Genomic DNA, 19,463 nt, shown 5'->3' with positions numbered 1-19,463 from the left:
ATAATTTGAGGAAAAGATCCCCTAAGGACAATTAATTTTGACTTTCTTTTAATTCTGTCAATAAAGAAAACATTTTCTTTCCCCTATCCATCAAGTTGCAGGGTCACGGTAGGAGTCTTGAGCTGTGACCTGAATAGTGACTAGGTCAACAGGACTTGCAGTATCATAGGACGGCTAACAATCACAGCCAAGTGATTAAGGAAGATTATCGTGAGCGACGCCTTTAGAGTAATGAGTAGTGCAGGGAAAGGAAGTGATATTAAAATGTTGAAGAGAGCTCATTATAAGAAATTATTATTTGGTCGTTGTGGCGTAGCACTATGTGTTTTAGTAGGTTTAAGTAGTTTATTAGCATGCATAGGATGGCTTATTCATGTCCTGCAGTTAGTACCTGTTCCCGTTTCTGTCCCTCTAATTCCCTCTACTACCGTTTCACCGCATAAGTTTTACTCACTCCCAGATCATGAGCAAATGAGAAGAATGGAATATATTAACAATTCGTTCATTCAACTGCTACACCAGCATCAATTGATAGTAAATGTTACTGACTGTTGGGTATGTGGTCTCATACCACATAATACACAAAGAGAAATGCCGTATCTAGTCCTCCCCTTCTCATATGTAGGTTCTGCTTGGGCCTATCTGGCTATGTTTTCCAATGCATACCAGAATTTACTTCGATACCCTTCTGGTGGATCCTATAATGGTGGAGTGGATTTCAGTCACAGTTCTTTGATAAAAGGCATTGTAACTATGGCAAAGATTGCTGATATCATCAAGATTCCCAAAGACGAAAAGAGAGCGTATGATGGGTGGAATATAACTCGCTATACTCTTAGCCTTACTGACAAGCTCAAGCAACAGAGTTCTGCACCGATTTGGGTACTACCCCAAAGAGGTTGTTTGTGCTTGCAAATAAATGGCCAGAATACCAAAACTAAGCAAGAGAGGAGCATCTGTTCCCACACTTATGTCTATACTCCTTCTACACCCGCACCATGGAGAAGTGTGGCTCAGGGGTTAGAGGCAGCAGACCCGGAAGCTGAGATCGGTCCTGGACCAGGGTTCAATTCCCCACCTCGGCGGGGTCTTGGGCTAAAAATTCCACGGACTCTATAATTCTCGCCCCGGTGCCTCCTCGACTCACGGGTTCACACTCTGCGACTCTGGGCAATAGCTTGCTTAATCTCCACAACGGCCCCTCGCGGCGGGATGCCTGACTTTCACCTTGTGGATACCCTGCTATCTCACAGGGGAATACCAGGAAGGGTTCCCTAAGCAGGCGCCGGGAAACCCACTGCGGGTAGCTGTGCGCTATATAAGCTCAACTACATTTACATATACATTTACATTTACCATTAGTGGCATCACAAGGTACATATTTCATCTGTCATGATAAAGCTTATACATGGCTTCCCACACACTTCTCGGGAACATGTTATGTAGCTTTTCTCCTCCCTCCTACATACACCGCTCCTGCTTATTATCACAGGAAGAGAGTTGCTAGAGGAGTAGTAGATTCAGAAGATACAGCAGGGCAAGAAGGAGGGGATTTTCTGAAAGGGTTTCTCCCCTTTTGGGGTCCGATGGCCAATAGCAAAAATATCAGACAGTTGATCCGTGTGGTGGATGCCACAATCAATGTAACTTCTGGAGCATTGAAAAATTTGACTGCTGAGCTTCAGGCGGATCGACTTATGACCTTACAGAATAGAATGGTTTTAGACATAATACTTGCAGATAAAGGAGGAGTTTGCAAATTGATTGGGTCCAGTTGTTGCATTTATATTCCTGACAACGCCCCTACAGTATACCAAGCCATCTCTAAGCTACATGTCATCTCTGAGTCTATCCACCAAGATACTGGAGATTGGTCTGTGATGGGATGGTTTTGGGGACTACTGTCCACTTGGGGATGGAAAGTGCTAACATTCCTTGGAATGATTTTAGCACTCGTCTTTTCTTGTTGTCTTTGTCTACAGTGTGGTCCAGCCATTTGTGGACTTTGTGCCACAATCTGTGTCTCCAAACCAGTAGCACAACAGACAGAACACATTAAGATGATGGTGCAACAACATCTTAGTGACCTCATGACCGTTGATATTGACTCAGATTGAAATGGGTTCCTTTGTGCTTTGCCTGAGTATGGCAAAAGGAGGGTCTGAGGTTACGTAGTTTTCAGCCTCGCTTCGCTACAGCCGCCATTTTGCGTTTAGTCGCCATTTTATGTTGCCTCACTCAGGCAGCACGGCTAACGTGGAAGAATTGTCTGTTTGTCACTTTCAGCTGCTCGATGTTTTTCTCGTCAAGGAACAACCTTTGTTCTTGTGTACGACACTGATGTCAGGGTCCGGCCGAGTTCGCAAAGCCATGTCTAGACTGATTAATCCATGACTTACTCCACTGTTTGGGTCCCACCATTCTTCTCTACCTTATCTTATTTAACTGGCCTTCACTATTCTCTCTGTGTGTTCTCTTGTTACATAGCTCTTCTTTTGAAGCATTCTACGCATGTTTTGCCACCTGCAAATTGAATTACGGGCACCAGTGTTGATTAACCTGATGGTAGGAGAGCACACGGGGTCTGAAAGGAGGGTGTGTTTTAGATATCTGATAGCTTGTTTTCAAACTATTCCTATTTGTCAGTTTTGTGTATATTGGGAGTTGTCATTGTAAACTTGTGTTGTATAAAAGACTGTGCGCCTCAGATTGAAGTGGCAGTCTCTTGAGAACCTACCTGTGTGGTACTTCTTAGATAACTGTGCTTAGCTGCAGCTAATAAAACTACTTTTCTGCGCCTAACAGAGTGTCCCGTGTCTCTGTCGGTCGAGGCAGGTGAACTCGGAGATCTTAGGCGTGCCCTGCGCCGCTCGGCCCATAAGGCCGGGTTCTCCAATACCTGTGTGCGTTCACGTTGTGTGCAGGTGTTTATAACAGGGCACAATTGAGAACTGTGCAGATTGACGCATTGTTGTTACACCTGCTTTTGAAATACAGTATTGTCTAGTAATGTTTTGAAAGGGTTGTGGTCTTTTTTTTACTCTAGTAGCCCCACTCCACCTGACCCCGCCCCACCTGACCACGCCCTCGCTCGCAGGTCCATCAATGCCGCCCCCCCCCCCGGTCACAAACCAGACCCTACTTTTGGCCGCGAGAAAAAGTTTGTGAGTACCTATGCAAGAAAGGAACACAGAAGGAGAAGGTCGAAAGAGAATGCAGTAGCAAATAAAAAGGGCTGCAAAGACCTCAGTGAGTTGGGGATTTTCACCGGAGAGGTGAAACGCTCAAAGTTCCAATGTCAAGTGTGTCCGGGTCTGGCATTATCGGGTTTGAAAACTTCAGACCTGATCTTTTCGGGGCCGAGACACCTACCGGGCCTGTTACAGTTGCTATAGAGCAGCAGTGAATTGCCTGGGCCCCCGCCAGCCCCGTACAGCATTTGGAGGTCGAGGTGGGCAGACAATGCTCCCGCTGGACAAACACGAACATGTCCTTTACCTCTGTTCACACATTCCTCCACGCCCCCCACCCCCTGGTGCCCTCCTGCTGACGCTTTCCACCTGCTCGGGGCAGACATCAAATGCCAGCGTTTTTTGCTGATATCGGGAAACACCTGGTACCTCCTGGTTCCAGCAGTTATTGCCCATGTTGAAGGCCAAATGTCTAATGGACAGACTTTGGCATTGGCACTTTGGCACTGCTGAGTTCAGCTCCCTTGTATCTCGCAAAAGTCCGCCAGCTCAGAATGAGGTCCTATGTAGTCTTCGTGCCACAGTTTACAATGTCATTCAGAACCTCATTATGGAAAACGCATACTGCAGAAATGGACATGTAGGTATGGGTCAGCTTCCAGCTCTAGTGTGATAGCTTTCTTCCAATTCCTACTTTCTGAGCATTTTATTTAGGCCGGAGCTTGAAATTCCACTCTGCCTGCAGAGTTTATGGAGTTTTTCTCCCTTCGTGTAGCGTGCAAATTCCAGAAGAGTTTTTTCCTCGCTCAGCAACGTTAAGTTGTCAAGAGCGAGCGAAGAAACTTTTACGCCAGATGACCTCCCGGGAAGATTTTTCAAAGTGGGCAGCCCCGGACAGCCCCGTGGAGAAACTGTCCATTCGCGTTGAGAAAGTTGCCTATCGAGCGCAGAAAGAAGCAGCGCCCTCTTGCGCTGCACATGGTGCCATTCACACTGATTTTCCAGCCTGGGACAAACACCCAGCCATAAAAATCAGTGCAAACAGCAGGACCTAACACACTCTGCCGCTTGCGGAATTCCGCATAAAACTGCAGAGTTTTTTCGCCAAAGTCCACCCAGCCTGATTGTATCTAAAGAATCTGGCCAATAAGAACGAGCAAACTCTTCAAACTGCACATTGTTGCACCAGTGGAGAATCTAGTCAAGCGTGTGCAGGGTTGTGTAAACGAGGCAGCAGGATACATCATTGAAACGTGCATCACGAGGACTTTGTAGAAAGTGGACGGTTTGTAGAAAATCATAAAATATGTGCATCGTGGCCATCTTGGGGCAGTGCTCAAAGCACTGTTGGGCGTGAGAAAGATTGTGGGGCTTGCAGCCGGGAGATAGCACTGTTGTGTAGCGGTTACATAGGGGCATATTATCAAGCCTGTGCGATAAAATTATCGCCGCTTTATCGGCCGAAAACGGCCGATAAAGCGGCGATAATGGGCTTGATAATATGCTCTATGGAATTCCAATCGAAGCCCATGTTAGATGTGAAGACATCTAACATGGGCTTCGATTGGAATTCCATAGAGCATATTATCAAGCCCATTATCGCCGCTTTATCGGCCGTTTTCGGCCGATAAAGCTGCGATAATTTTATCGCACAGGCTTGATAATATGCCCCATAATTTCTCTAGCTGGATCTAGCGCCTAGAATTGCCCTTCAAACACATGCTGCCGTCATTGCTGTGTTGGTAAAGCGTGCTTATCAATGTTCGATTTTCCACTCGTATTTATTGTCAAACAGCTTTTGTAGTCGTGTACAAATCATCTCCGTTACTGTCTGATGACATTGCACCAATGGGGGCGTTTTCCACGACCACCTAGGCTGCAAGTCAAAGCGACGCTGCTCATGACATCACTCTGAGCCCCAAGATGAAAAACATCCTCTTTAAATACGAACCCATCTTTAATGTTATATTGCCCTCCTTCCTTTTGTTGCTTGGAACTTATAACAGGCATCTTTCATCAGAAGTAAGCATGCGGCCCTCTGATGCCCCTGACAACGGACTCTTTAAATGAGGTGAGCTGCAGGCCTCAGGAAGGGAATGTCAGATGCCCTGAAGAAGCGGCGCTCCTGCGGGGACCCCTGTACAAAGCACTTTTTCGGTCTGTTCGGAGGGAGAGCCTTTCTCTGTTAATGGGACATCACACCCATGCACAATTACTTTTTTTGTTAACTTGTTTTGCCTGTTTTTTGTCTACTTGTAGGCAAGACGGTATCACGTTGATAAACACAGCGTTTTTCACTTTAACCTTTTTTTTTTTAAGTTCTCCGGCTTCCTAAATGTGAAGCTTAAAGATAAAGCAGCAAAAAAGGTTCCCGAGTGACAGTTAATTTGTGCCAGCGATTGCCGGTGCTCGGCGCTGGTAGTTCAATCTTAAAACCGGCACTTTTGTATGACAGCCGACCACCTGGTGGCGCTGCCTGCCTATTTTCAGTACAGCACAACATTATAGCAATTCAATGTATTCTTTAAAAAATATATACCTTCAATGAAACCACGCCATTGACATTTTACCTCCTCGTCAGCCCTCCCCGTCCCAGTCCTAACTACATGAGCATAGCTCCTCCCACCAGAAACTCCCAAGCAACTTGAAACCCATCCCTTCCCTCCAGGCCACACCCATACCCTGAGGCATATAATCCAGTGACCTGCCAATCAACAACCTGTTTGTTTTTTCTGCGGAATCACTTCCGAGCAGACTTCGTCGAGGGGGGCACTGGAATTGGCCTCCTATCTGGTAAGTGTGAAACGGGATGTTAAGCGCCCGTTTTTAACCCCTATTGTGCCTGTTTTTATTTTACCTTGTGGGCATTTACTTTGAGTCCCTGCTGTAGCGGGACCATGGGGTTGGGGGTCCGGACTGCCTGGTGGTGGTGTCTCCCTGCTGCAGCCTCCACTCTTCCGGGTTCGTTCCCTGCTCTAGCGGGTGCTCCCGGGGAGGGAGGGGGGGTGTGTGGCTGGCTTTTTCAGCACGCCAAGGGCGTGCCGGTTTGGCTTCTCTGTCTCTATCCATACTCTTGGTGCTCGTTTCTTTCGTGCCCGTGTTTTCCCCCTTTTTATTGCTTCCTGCAATCCTTGGTGGTGTCTGGGGTTGCGGGGAGGGGGGGGGGGACTGCCTTTGTTTGGTCCGTGGGGGCCCGATGTTAAGGTTCAGTCCGACTTTGATCTTACCTAGGTTAGGTTCTCTTCCCCGCATTTCTGTAGTGGGAGCTCCCTCTACTGGCGGTCCTAATTGCCGTTTTTGTGTTGCTGGAGGGATTTGCATGGGGCTTGATTTCGAGTCTTGGCCTCTTCCTGCTCTGCTGTGGTGGGGCCCCATGGTGTTTTTTCCCTGTCCTTGGCCTGTCTCTGCTGTCTGTGGGGGTCATGTGGGGTTTGGAGGCTCTGCTCTCCTGCAGTTCTGCTGGGGCGGTGGGGAGTTCTTACCTCTGGTTTCACTGGTTCCTGGGGCGGGGTCTTCTGGGTTTCTTCGTGTCCTTACAGTTGGGCCCTGTTCAATCATTTCCTTTTGTAGGTTGGTGGTCTTCACTGATAGGGCGGTTTGAAGCCCAGCCTTCGGTCCTGTGTAGAGATTGGCTCCCGGTCCAGGTGGCGTTCCCTGGTTGGCCCTTGGGGATTTTTGCTTGATTGGTCTGGGTATATCTTGGGGTCTGGGTTTCTGTTCTCCTGTTTACAACATGGAGGGTAGAGGTGCAGACGTGCGTGAGCTCGGCTGTGAGGATGGAGAGGTGGTCGCTGGTTCTTCCTCTGCTCCTTCCATGGCGGATATTCAGAAAATGATTGAGGCTGCTGTGGCGGCGGCCTTTGTGGCTCATGTTCCCAAGGGGCCTAAGAGACAGAAATTGGATGCCTCGGCTGAGGTAGATCCGGATGTTGACTCTGATGAGGAGGTGAAGGGTCGTTTTGTCCAAGGGGCTGACCTTCGCTGTGTTTTGCAGCATGTTCGGGACAATCTTGGATTCCCTGATCCTGTGGTGGGTGGAGAGTCTGAAGACTTCTTCGCCAATTACCTGAAGAAAGATCCGGAAAGCCTCCCCATTCATACGTCTGTGAGGAAGGTGCTGGAGGGGGAGTGGAAGGATGTTGACAGGCATGCCTTTCCCCGGTTTCTGGCTAAGAGGTATCCCTTGCAGGGATTCACGGAGGAGTTTCCGGCTGTGGTGAAAGTGGATTCTCTGCTGGCTGGTATGGCGTCTCAGAGCCTGGTGGTGTCTGAGGATGCGGTACCTTCTGATCCTGGGGACAAGCGGGTTGAGGGGGCCTTGAAGCGGTCCTTTGCGGCCTCCAATCTGGCTGTTCGGTCTGCAGCTTACACCAGCTATCTTGTTCAGTCGCTTCTTAAGGACTGTCAGGGTATTTCTGCGCCGCTCATGCAGGATGAGGATCCCTCTGAGTCTTTGTCCATGTTGGAACAACAATTGCGTTTCATGGCTGACTTGTCCTTCGACTCCCTTAGTGCTGCGGCGGCGGCTGCTGGTGCCTCGGTTGCTGCTAGGAGGCAGTTGTGGCTTAAGTCTTGGAAGGCGGAAGCTGCTCAGAAGGCGGCCGTGATGAAGATTCCCTTCACGGGCTCTAAGCTGTTTGGGGAGCCGTTGGAAGCTTTGATTAAAAAGGCAGCTAAGGACAAGAAGTTGTTGGCTCCCGTCCGCTCTTCTCAGAAAGGGAAGTTTGCGGGTTATAAGCGGGCTTTTGGGCAAGCGTTTCAATCTAAGATGGCTGCTCAGCCCTTTCGTGGTAGGGGACGTGGCCGGGGTGTCCCTTCCTTCCACAAGTCCCGGGGTCAACAAGGTGCTTCCTCTTCTGCAGGTCCCTCCAAGTCGTGACTATGTGATGGATTCCTTGAAGGTGCCGGTTGGGGGTCGCCTCACCTCTTTTTTGCCAGTCTGGGAGGAGTTCGTTCGGGATCTGTGGGTTCTGCAGGTGGTATGACTGGGCTACAGAATAGAATTTGGGACTCCTCCGGTGGATGTGTTCAAAGCTACCCCTGTTCCCAGGTCTCTGGCAAGATGTCGTGCTCTATTGGACGGAGTTCGGGACTTGGTGTCAAAGGGTGCTGCGGTGAGGGTGCCTGTGAGTCAACAGGGTCGGGGGGTGTACTCAATCCTGTTTTTGATCCAAAAGCCAAATGGGGACTTCCGTCCGGTCCTGGATCTAAAGGCGGTGAACTTGTGTGTCCCTCATCGGTCCTTCAAAATGGTGACTCTACAGTTGATTCTTCCCTTCCTGTCGGTGGGGGATTTCCTGACTTCTCTCGATCTACGGGATGCCTATTTTCATGTGCCAGTGCACGCGGATTCGCAGAGGTTCCTGCGTTTCTGTGTGGGGGTGGATCACTACCAGTTCCAGGTATTGCCGTTTGGCCTGTCTGCCTCTCCGAGGGTGTTTACTAAGGTGTTGGCGCCCTTGGTGGGTTTGTTGCATGCTAAGGGTATACAGGTTTTCCCTTACTTGGACGATTGGTTGATTTCTTCCTCTTCTTTCCTTCAGGCTCAGTCACAATCCCGGGAGGTTTGCAGTCTCCTTCAACGGTTCGGGTGGATTCTGAACTTGGAGAAATCCCATCTTCACCCCACTCAGGAACTGTTGTTCATTGGGGGGGGTGTTCAACACCAGGTTGGGGAAGGTCTTCCTGTCGGAGCCCCGCAGACTGACTCTTGTGCACGAACTGAAGAAGGTGTTGGGGGCTCGGTCTTCCACTGCTCGCCAGTGGTTGCGTGTTCAGGGGCTGATGTCAGCAACTGTGATGATTGTTCCTTGGGCCCGTTTACACTTATACCCCCTTGTGAATCATCTTCTGGAGCATTGGGATCCGGCCTCTCTGGATTACGAGCTGTTGGTTCCGGGGGGTGTGTCCATCGCCCGGGAGTTGTCCTGGTGGCTGGTGGATCGGAACCTCTTGCAGGGCTCGCCCTTTGTGTCCCAGGTGAGGTTGGTCCTGACGACCGACGCCAGCGTACTGGGTTGGGGTGCGGTCTTGGGTCAGGAGTCTGTGCAGGGTCTTTGGTCTGTGCCGGAGGCGGAAATGTCCTCGAATTGGCGAGAATTGAAGGCGGTTCAGTTGGCGTTGTCTCATTTTCTGCCTTGGGTCCTCCAGAGGGATGTGATGGTGCGGTCCGACAACACGGTGGTGGTGTGTTATATCAACCGCCAGGGGAGCGCGAGGGTGGCTTCCCTCAATTTGTTGGCTCAAAGTATAGGCCTGTGGGCGGAGTCTCACTTGTTGTCTCTGAGGGCTTTACATCTGCCTGGGATTTTGAACTCGGAGGCGGATCGCCTGAGCAGGGTGTTTCCTTCCCTGTCGGACATGTGCCTGTCTCAGGATGTGTTTCGCTGCCTGATGGCCCGGTTCGGGGTCCCATTGGTGGATCTGTTTGCAGCCCCGGGGAACACCTTGAGGGAGACGTTTTGTTCTCTGGTTCGCTCTGCCGAGGTTTGGAGGGTAGATGCCCTGTCCTTCAGGTGGGAGGGGAGCCTGATGTATGCCTTTCCCCCTATTGCCCTGCTGCCGCGTGTTCTGCTGAAGGTCAAGTTGGATCGGGCTTCGGTGATCCTGGTGGCTCCGGATTGGTCCAGGCGGCCTTGGTTCCCTCTGTTATTGAAGTTGGCAGTGGGGCCTTGCTGGAGGTTGCCAGTGGTCCCTTGTCCCTTGTCGTTTCCCCTTCTGTCTCTGGAGTGTCTGGTCCGCATGAGGCTGGCGGGTTGGCTGTTGAGAGGATGAACCTTGTGGCGTTGGGGTGTTCTCCTTCTGTGGCGGAATTTATTCAGAGGTCCAGGCGCCCTTCGACTCTCAAATCCTATGCCCGGCATTGGGTTTCTTTTCAGTCTTGGTGTACGGCGCGTGGGTGGTCTGCGTTGGCAGTGGATCCGGTATTGGTCTTGGACTTTTTGAAGGACGGCTTTGACTTGGGTCTGGCTGTGTCCTCCCTGAGGGCTCAGTGGGCTGCTGTTCGGGCCTTTCGGGGTTCGGTCTGTGACCCGGTGGTTCCCCTGGTGTCCCGTTTGTTGCGGAGTTGCTTCCTTCAGAAGCCTGTCATTCGGTCCTTTGCTCCTAGTTGGGATCTGCCTCTGGTTTTGGGGGCTTTGCAGGGGGCTCCCTTTGAACCTCTGCTGGAGGTGTCTTTGAGGTTTCTGACGATCAAGGTGCTGTTCCTGGTGGCTATTACGTCGGCTAGGCGGATTGGGGAATTGGGCTCCTTGCTTTGTTCGGCCCCTTTTTTACGTTTCTTTCCTGATCGGGTGGTACTGCGGCCTGATCCTTCCTTTGTTCCCAAGGTCCCTTCCTCTTTTCACTGCTCTGCGGATCTGGTTTTGCCTGTTTTTTGTCCTGATCCTCTTTCAGAGGTTGAGGTGCGGCTGCACTGTTTGGACGTTCGGAGGGCTCTGGAGATCTATTTGTTGCGTACTGGGCCGTTTCGTAAGGTGGAATCCCTTTTTGTGACCTTTGGCCTGGCTGGTCAGGGTCTTAAGCCTTCTGGGGCTACCCTCAGTCGTTGGCTGCGTTGGGCTGTGGGTGCTGCATATGAGGCCTGTGGTGTGTTGGCTCCTGGGTCTGTTCAGGGGAGGTCGACTCGGGGGGTGGCGGCTTCCTGGGCTTGTTTTCAGGGGGCTTCCATGGCTGAAATCTGCAGGGCCGCTACCTGGAGTTCTCCGCACACCTTTATGTCCCATTATCGTTTGGTGGTTGGGGGGACTGATTCTGCTGGGTTTGGGGACGCTGTGTTGCGTTCTACTCCGGTGGTGTGACTTTCTGTGCTTTAATAAAGTCTGTTTTTTTTTTTTTTGCTACTGAGTGAAGCCGATTATTGCTTTGGTATCTGCTCATGTAGTTAGGACTGGGACGGGGAGGGCTGACGAGGAGGTAATGACCGGTTACTCACCGGTAATATTCATTACTCCGAGTCGTAGCCCTCCCCGTCCCAGTCCAGGTTCCCATCCCTCCCTCCCTGTTTCGGCTTCTGGTGCTTGTTGGGTACAGGTTGTTGATTGGCAGGTCACTGGATTATATGCCTCAGGGTATGGGTGTGGCCTGGAGGGAAGGGATGGGTTTCAAGTTGCTTGGGAGTTTCTGGTGGGTGGAGCTATGCTCATGTAGTTAGGACTGGGACGGGGAGGGCTACGACTCGGAGTAATGAATATTACCGGTGAGTAACCGGTCATTATAGCAATTCAATGTATTCTTTAAAAAATATATACCTTCAATGAAACCACGCCATTGACATTTTACAGCACTGGTAGGGGCAGAGGGTGTTTCAAGCTGCTGTTGTATCCAGAGCAACACCTTGGGCCCTGGCACTTGTTTTGTTTTTTAATTAAATTCATCACTGCAGCAGGAGTGTTCCTGGTGGCACACGTGGCTGCCAGGGCGCTGTTATACAGAACGTGCTTTCTAGTTGCTGAAGAGTCATGCACTTGCTGTGGGCTCCACTGAGTTGAGTGATACCCGTCCTCATAGCACTTCAGCACCTCATACAGCTGGCTTTTGGCATGGGCGAGCTGTGCCCAGGCCGAGGGCGCCAGATTTCAGAGGGGCGCACAGAGCTGTCTGTATGAAGGTCATGCAAACAGCACCACCCCTCTCACTTGGCTCCATTGATTCAGCGTGATGTGCTTATAGTCATCTTTAACATGCTGCATACCCTGTTTTAACACCACCACAAACACTTTGACATCAGCGTGATGGATCCAAACTGTGGGTCATTCAGGTGGTTATTCGAGTTGAAGCTGTTTGTGTCCAGAGACAGCCACTGCTCTATTTAGACAGGGACTGAGCTATGAGCACGAAATGAATCAATCCTGACTCTCTACCCCCAGCTGCCTCATTGTATTCTTCAAAGCAATCACAAGTTGATGCTGGATGGAGCGCTGAAACCTTTTAGACACTCACACCCAGTCACAGATCTGGGTTGAAACCATCATCATTCTTTAGCTCACTTTGCCACCTCTGTTCAGACCCAGCTATATGCAAATCATTCTTGACCCTGCGTTGCACCGCATGAGAACAGTCGAGCCTGAACTGCCAAGCCAGGTCTTCCCTGAACCGGTAACAAGCATCCTGGGACCGGTGTTTGGGTAACACCCTTCATCAGCCCGGCTAGTTTGAATCCAGTGGCAAAGTGAGCAAGGGACCGACGTCTGGGCATACCCTGTCAATTTAGGGCGAACAGAGCAAACACAAGGTGATGGTGGAGGGAGCGTTGAAACTTTTCAGACACTCACCCCCAGCCACAGATCTGGGTTAAATCCAACATCATTGTTTAGCTCACTCCGCCACCTCAGTTCAGACCCAGCTATGTGCAAATCAGTCTTGACCCTGTGCCTCATGGGAACAGTTCAGCCCGAACTGCCAAGCGAGGTCTTCCCTGAACCGGAAACAAGCATCCTGGGACCGGTTTCTGTGTAACACCCTTCATCAGCCAAGCTAGCTTGAATCCAGTTGACAAAGCAAACACAAGGTGATGATGGAGGGAGAGTTGAAACTTTTCAGACACTCACCCCCAGTCACGATCTGGGTTGAATACATCATCATTCTTTAGCTCACTTCGCCACTTCAGTTCAGACCCAGCTATTTGCAAATCAGTCTTGACCTGGCCTGGCAGTTCGGGTTGGACTGATCCCAGGGCCTTGCAGTTCGGGATGGACTGTTCCTGTGAATCACAGGGTCAAGACTAATTTGCATATGGCTGGGTACTAACTGGAATGGCATGGTGAGCAAACAAATCTATGGATTTAGGCCCAGATCTCTGTACTGGGATGAATGCATGACATTGTTCTGCATTCTGTCCATCAATTGTTCTTTTTGCATTTGTCACATTTAGTGGGACAGGTATGCCCGGACATGGCTCCTGTGCTCTGCATGCCACTGGAATCAAGCTATCCTGGTTGATGAGGGGTGAAACCCCAAAACCGGTCCTACGATGCTTGTTTCCAGTCCAGGGAGGACCTGGCATGGCAGTTTGGGCTGAACTGTTCCCATAAGGCACAGGGTCAAGACTGATTTGCATATGGCTGGGTTCAAACTGGAATGGCATGTTGAGCAAAAAAACGATGGATTTAGCCCCAGATCGCTGTACTTGGGTGAGTGTATGACATTGTTCTGCATTCATCAATTGTTCTTTTTTCATTGTATTCTCCAGCAGCAGCGAGGGCACCACATTTTTCCACTCAGGCACAATCCAAGAAAGAGCCGCCTTCAGCACCTCATCTGGGTAGTAAGCGATAATACAATATTTTGCATGACCCAATGTCAGAAGCCCAGACACTGGGGAATGAGGAGCATGTATCTTACGGCCGGTGGCTAATGTGTTTGCCCATTGCCACCCTGGGTAGGGTAACCAGACGTCCTTGATTTCCCCGGATAGACCTGGTTTTCAGATGACTGTCCCGGTGTCCCAACACTTTTGTTAATTTCGAATACATGTCCCAGTTTTTGGGACAAAGGTCAAGTCTTCCTACGCAGCCGAATTTTTAGGTATACTGTCCTTTCACTCAGGCGCCTCTGAGGTATGATAATTAATTTATTTCCACCAGGCATCACAGGAGTAGGTCGCTGCCTGCTCCCAGCAAAGACACAGAGTGGTGCGGGGGAGGGGGCAAGGGGGCACCAGTTGGAGGTCCTGCGATTGCTAAGCCTACATAATCATAGTTGTGTAAGTTTGTGTTTGTATACACACATTTACAGGTCTAGCATATATATATATATATATATATATATATATATATATTCATCACGAAAGGAAAACCAGCACTCCGCTCTTTGGACTCCGCTCTTTGGAAATGAAAATTTAATCAGACACTGTTTAAGCCTACGCGTTTCGAACCAGAAGGTTCCTTCTCACGGCAGTGTTACAGTTGTCCTACTTTACTTACAATTATATATCTTGTAATGCTTGTCAAAGTGCATTGTGGGACATGCAGTTCAAAGCTAATTTCGCTTGTTTATTTACACTTTTTATATAAAGTTTTCATTTCTATGCATGCACATATTTTCCTAAATTGTAGGCTTAGTGCCATACATCAGTTTAAGATTCTATAAGCACTTAGACTATGTGTCTTGGCAGTGTGTTAGACTGTACAAAAGATCGGATTATATCCTACATATTCGTGCCTTGTGTTCATTTATCCGGCTGTGCAGTCATTTTATGATTCCTCGGGCTGAGTGCCCTTGTCACTGCCATTCGTTGGACACTGTCATATGCATATGCATCTTGCAGAGAGAGCAACAAGTTTTCATTTTATTATGTGTAGATTCCCAATGTGCATTTTGCATATTAGTTTTCCTTCGGCATATTTTGAGAATACAATCGTTCAGAGGTGGAAATAAAGTTCTTCGCTCTCATTCAGTCCTCTCGGTTGTCTTGTTTTGAAACGCATGATTAGTCTTGATTCTAATCTTCTTAAGTTTTGTTTTTTGTTTCCACCACGTTCATGTTGTTGTATTGCTGCCAAGCCAAAGAAATGGGTGTCTTTCCACGTTTTGTTGTCATGGGTCGCTAGGTGTTTGGCCATGGCGTATGTGCAGTCTTTATTCTGTATTGCACGAATGTGCTCCAACATTCTTTTCTTTAGACTACACGTGGTGCTTCCGATGTATTGCTTTCCACAATAACATTGTAGCATATAAACTACAAAGCTGGTTTCACATGTGATGTGTTCTCTTATGATGTAGGTTTTGCCTTTGGGATCAATGGTTATTTTCATATTTTTACCTATCTTGCACGCTTTGCATGTGCTGCATCTTACGAAACCTTTCTTCTTTTCGGTAAGCCAATTAGTCTTTGTCTTCTCTTCGTAATGGCTGTGTACCAGGTGGTCCGCTATGTTGGGTGCTCTTCTGTAGGTCATGAGTGGTCTTTCTCCTATGTTTTTGCCTATATCAGGGTCTTTCTGTATCAGATGCCAGTACTTGCTTAATATCTTCCGTATTTTGTGGCTTTCCTTGCTATATGTGACGATCATCCTTGGGGGATTGGTCTTAGTTTGTTCCTTGCCCAAGCTCATGCCTGGTGATTTGGATAATAGGGTTTCAGCTCTGGTTTTCATTCTGGCCTTTATTTCTCCCTGGATGATGTCTTCATGTTTATAACCGCGTTGTAAGAATCTCCTCTTGGTGTCATCAAAGTTTTTCTCCATCTCTTCTTCCTCTGAGCAGTTTCTCCGCATTCTTAATAATTCACCATACGGAATGCTTTTCTTTAATTTTTCAGGATGAAAACTTTGTCCGTGCAGGATGCTGTTCGTAGCTGTCTTTTTCCTGAAAGTTGTAGTATGTATCTGGTTGTTTTGAACATATACTCTTGTGTCCAGGAATTCCACTTCTTTATTGCTTATGTTGTAGGTGAATTTTAGGCCAACTGTATTGTTGTTTAGTTCTTCGAAGAAGGTAAGAAATTCTGATTTCGTTCCTTTCCATAACAGGAAGAGATCGTCGATGTAGCGTAGCCATAACGCCACATTGACCATATGTTTGTCGTATTCTTCTCTCCAAGCTATGCTCCTCTCCCACCACCCCATCATGAGGTTGGCATAGCTTGGAGAGAAGGAAACTCCCATCGCGGTACCGCACTTTTGCATGTAGACCTTCCTATTAAAAAGAAAGACATTGTTGTAAAGACAAGTTCTGATCATGTCTATGAGCATTTTGGAATGGTCTCGTTCGGTGATTGGTCGTTGCATATATATATATATATATATATATATATATATATATATATATATATAAATCTTTTTTTATGGATTTTTTTAAGGCTATGCAAAAAACGGGACAGGCTAGAGATAGAAAACAGACTTAAGGCTTTAGTCCTACTTTTATGTTTGACCTGACCTGGTTTTTGCTTCACAAATCCTGGTAACCCTAACGCTGGGCAGGTAGACACTTGGCTCATGGGGCTAGGATAATGGTTCTAAAAAGTTTTCTAATTTCACCAAAATATGGTGAAGTTTACAATTTGCACAATGACACTTGCAACATTCTGTGACTCATCAACGGTGTCAGGCATCATGAAATGTGACGTGGAGCATCCGAAAGTATATTTTGCCATCTTGTAATGCGCTCCGAATGTGGAAACGGTATCATGATGCGCTATGGGGAGCACTTAATAGCGTGTGTTGTCTGCTTCCTACTTGGTCTGGAACTGCTAAAACACCATGCTCCATGAAGCGTCAAATAAAACAAAAGCCAGGGCACAAGTCCTAAATAAAGAAGTGGGGGGGACGCTTAAAGACAGGAAGTGATGTCACGACAGGAAGTGACATCATGAAAGGTAAAACCATTGAAGTGGGGGGACGTTCAAAGACATGGAGTAATGTCACGACCGGAAGTGACGTCATGAGAGGTAAAAAAAGCATAGTCTTCTATTAATTGAGGTGCATTGGGGCTGGTGGTTCCTGGCCAAGACAGCTGCTACGCACGCTTTTTAAGAGTGGGGAGGATGTGTTTATGTGTGTGGGATGCCTGAGTCCATGCGTGTGCACTGGGGTGCGTTTGCTTTATTTCTGCTTAAGCACTGTGATTTGGCACCGGATGTTGTAGCAGAGAGCTGGGTATGTTTTTGCATGCAGTTAATGGCAAAAATACACTTTATTCCTCAGCAAGGGCATCTTTGAAGGGGGGACGGCGTCCACCCAGTAAAATAAGTGGGTGGACGCCGTCCACCTGCGTGGTACCCCGACTCGAGCCCTAAATAAAACATGGTTATACATTTTACCCCCACTAAGTTGAATGCCATCTCCCGTGTTGCAGAAGCACACCACTGGTGCACGAAGCACCCCCTCACTCATCTCCTGTGTCTACACCACAACGTACTTCATTGTTCCCTGCACATTAGTTTCTGCCTGGCCTCTTCCCGGCTAGAGAGATGTATGCCCTGGTATCCTTTCCTCTCAATGGTGCAGACTCACGACCATCCTGGCTGTGCGCCCTGATGCATGCAATGCCGCCTCTCGCAGAAAACCAATCCGGCCATTGTGGGTGAGCCGAATTCATTACGCTGATGCGAATGAACTTGACTTCGTCGCCATGGGAACACAGGATGGACAGCAGGTACCCTTCCTGTGCGTCGGGATCCGGAAGGTCTCACTGAGACGATCGCTCGTGAAATAAAATAATTTGCGTAATTAAAATCACCTTTCTCTCTGGTCTTCAGAGCAAGACTTCCTCCCACTCCGTCCGGAAGGGAGTGTAACTGCACTTGTAGCGCAGGGTGATTAATGTAAGCTGTGATAACATCATTTAAATAAGTGACTTATTAACACTTTTAATATGTTTTTAATTTCCCTCTTCCCTGTCACACGAGTTTGTCGGCTCCTGGGTTCTTCCTGTACGAAGTCTTTCAACCCAGAGTATAACAGCAAACAGCCTCTAGATGGCAGTGTGCTCTTGCGTGTGGCCTGCAGACGGCACTCGTACTGTTTTCTTGGTATAGAGGTTTTCTAATGTTAGAAATAATTGTTCATCGTTGAGTCTGGTTAACTGAAGTTCGGTTTCGCAGATAACACGCTTTTTTTGATGATCACGGGTCCGCCTTTATATATACATGAAACGAAAAAATAATGCACATAACAAATTAAATGTATCACACGTAATCTATTACATTGGCGACGGAGAAGCCGGTTATCTGATGTGAAAAAAAGGAGCTGTTGTTATTCTCTTCATACTTCTATCAGAGGCGCAATTGGACCCGAACTTCCGGGCGGGTAACACTCCCAGCTAGGGCTGGCCCTAGTGCAATATCCTTTTTTGACACCACTCCCCCATTTCCTCCTTCTCCATGAATTCCCTCATTACCACTCACCAACAATGCACCTCATCTCTCTATAGCACCTTTCTGACAAACACTTCGGGGCAGTGCTACAAGAAACTAACGCAGTGCGGTGCCGCAAGTCATTTTGCTGCACCGCATTAGTTTCGAAGCACAGGGATGCAACATATTTCCAACAATATATTGTATCTCTGTGTTTCCCCCTGCTCTGGCGCACAAACTGCTGCCATGCGCTGGAGCAGGCACCCTTGCACAATGGTGCAAGGATGCCTGTGTTGTGGGGAGATTGTTTTTGTGCAGGAAGGGGGACCTTCCTGCACAAAATAATCAATTGAGGTGATTTCCTCTTCCAATATGTGATGTAGAATACAGCACACATTGAAAGAGGAAAAAACCAGGAGAAATTAAAACTTTCTCTTGTTGCATCTCGCTACGCCACGCATTCTGATGCATTTCCAGATTTACGATCTCTCGTAAATCTGGAAATGCATCAGTGGACATGGGTGTTGTGTTGGAATACCCACAGTAACACCCATGTCACGCCCCTAACACGCAAAGTGTTGCGTGAAAAGGGGCGATATTTGCAAGCACAGGTCAAGTCACGCAGGGTGACTTTACCTGTTCTTGTAAATATCACTTGGCAGGATGCGCCACCAGTACGTCACGCAACATGATGCACCGGCGGCGCAAGGGGCTTGTAAATCTGCCCCTTCATTTTTTTTATAGTGCTACTCCTAGATTATTCACATTCAGTTCTGTGATCTGCATGGTACAAATTCTTTGTAGCAGGCACCTTAACCCTTTGCCCTGTGAGGGTGGCAGGAGTGCCCATGTGAGTACACAGTGAGCGATGCAACAGTGTGAGAGTAGGGTTAGAGGAGTGACTGCAGGGTGAGTGAGGTGACCATATGAATTTGGGTGCGGATGTAAGCGCAGAGTGGGCTGAATTAATACTTGGTTAGTGATGGGCTTGTTTGAGTGAGATTGAAAATTGAGCAGTGAGGGGGACATATGAGTCAAGTGTAACATGAGTGTAGGGTGAATAGTGTGCTCATGTGACTGCAGGGTAAGGTACAGGGTGAACAGTACAAGTGCATTGTGAGTGCAGCGTGATCACAGGGATTGCAGGGCGAGCGGGTGAAGGGTGTGAGTACATGGTGATCAGGATGAGTGCATTCTGATCGCTGTGAATGCAGGATGAGTGTGAAAGTGAAGGGCGAGAATGAGGAGTGAGTTGTCTGAATGCAGGGTGCATTCCCTGACACTTGAAGTAACTCAGCATGTTAGGGTTTCAGATATAAGTTAAACCATTGGTATTATGGCATTAATTAGGGATCGAGGGAGAAGGAAATAATGTGCTGATCCTGCAATACACTTCTAGTCATATGATTAGGGTTGCCAGCTCATTCTTTTCATGTCCCAGACTCCAAAAATAAGCATTCACCTAAAGACATATTCTC

Source organism: Lissotriton helveticus, chromosome 3_1 (genome assembly GCF_964261635.1).
Source record: "Lissotriton helveticus chromosome 3_1, aLisHel1.1, whole genome shotgun sequence".
Lineage (NCBI taxonomy): Eukaryota > Metazoa > Chordata > Amphibia > Caudata > Salamandridae > Lissotriton > Lissotriton helveticus.
The sequence above is the reverse complement of the archived record's forward strand: the minus strand, read 5'-3'. Positions refer to the sequence as shown.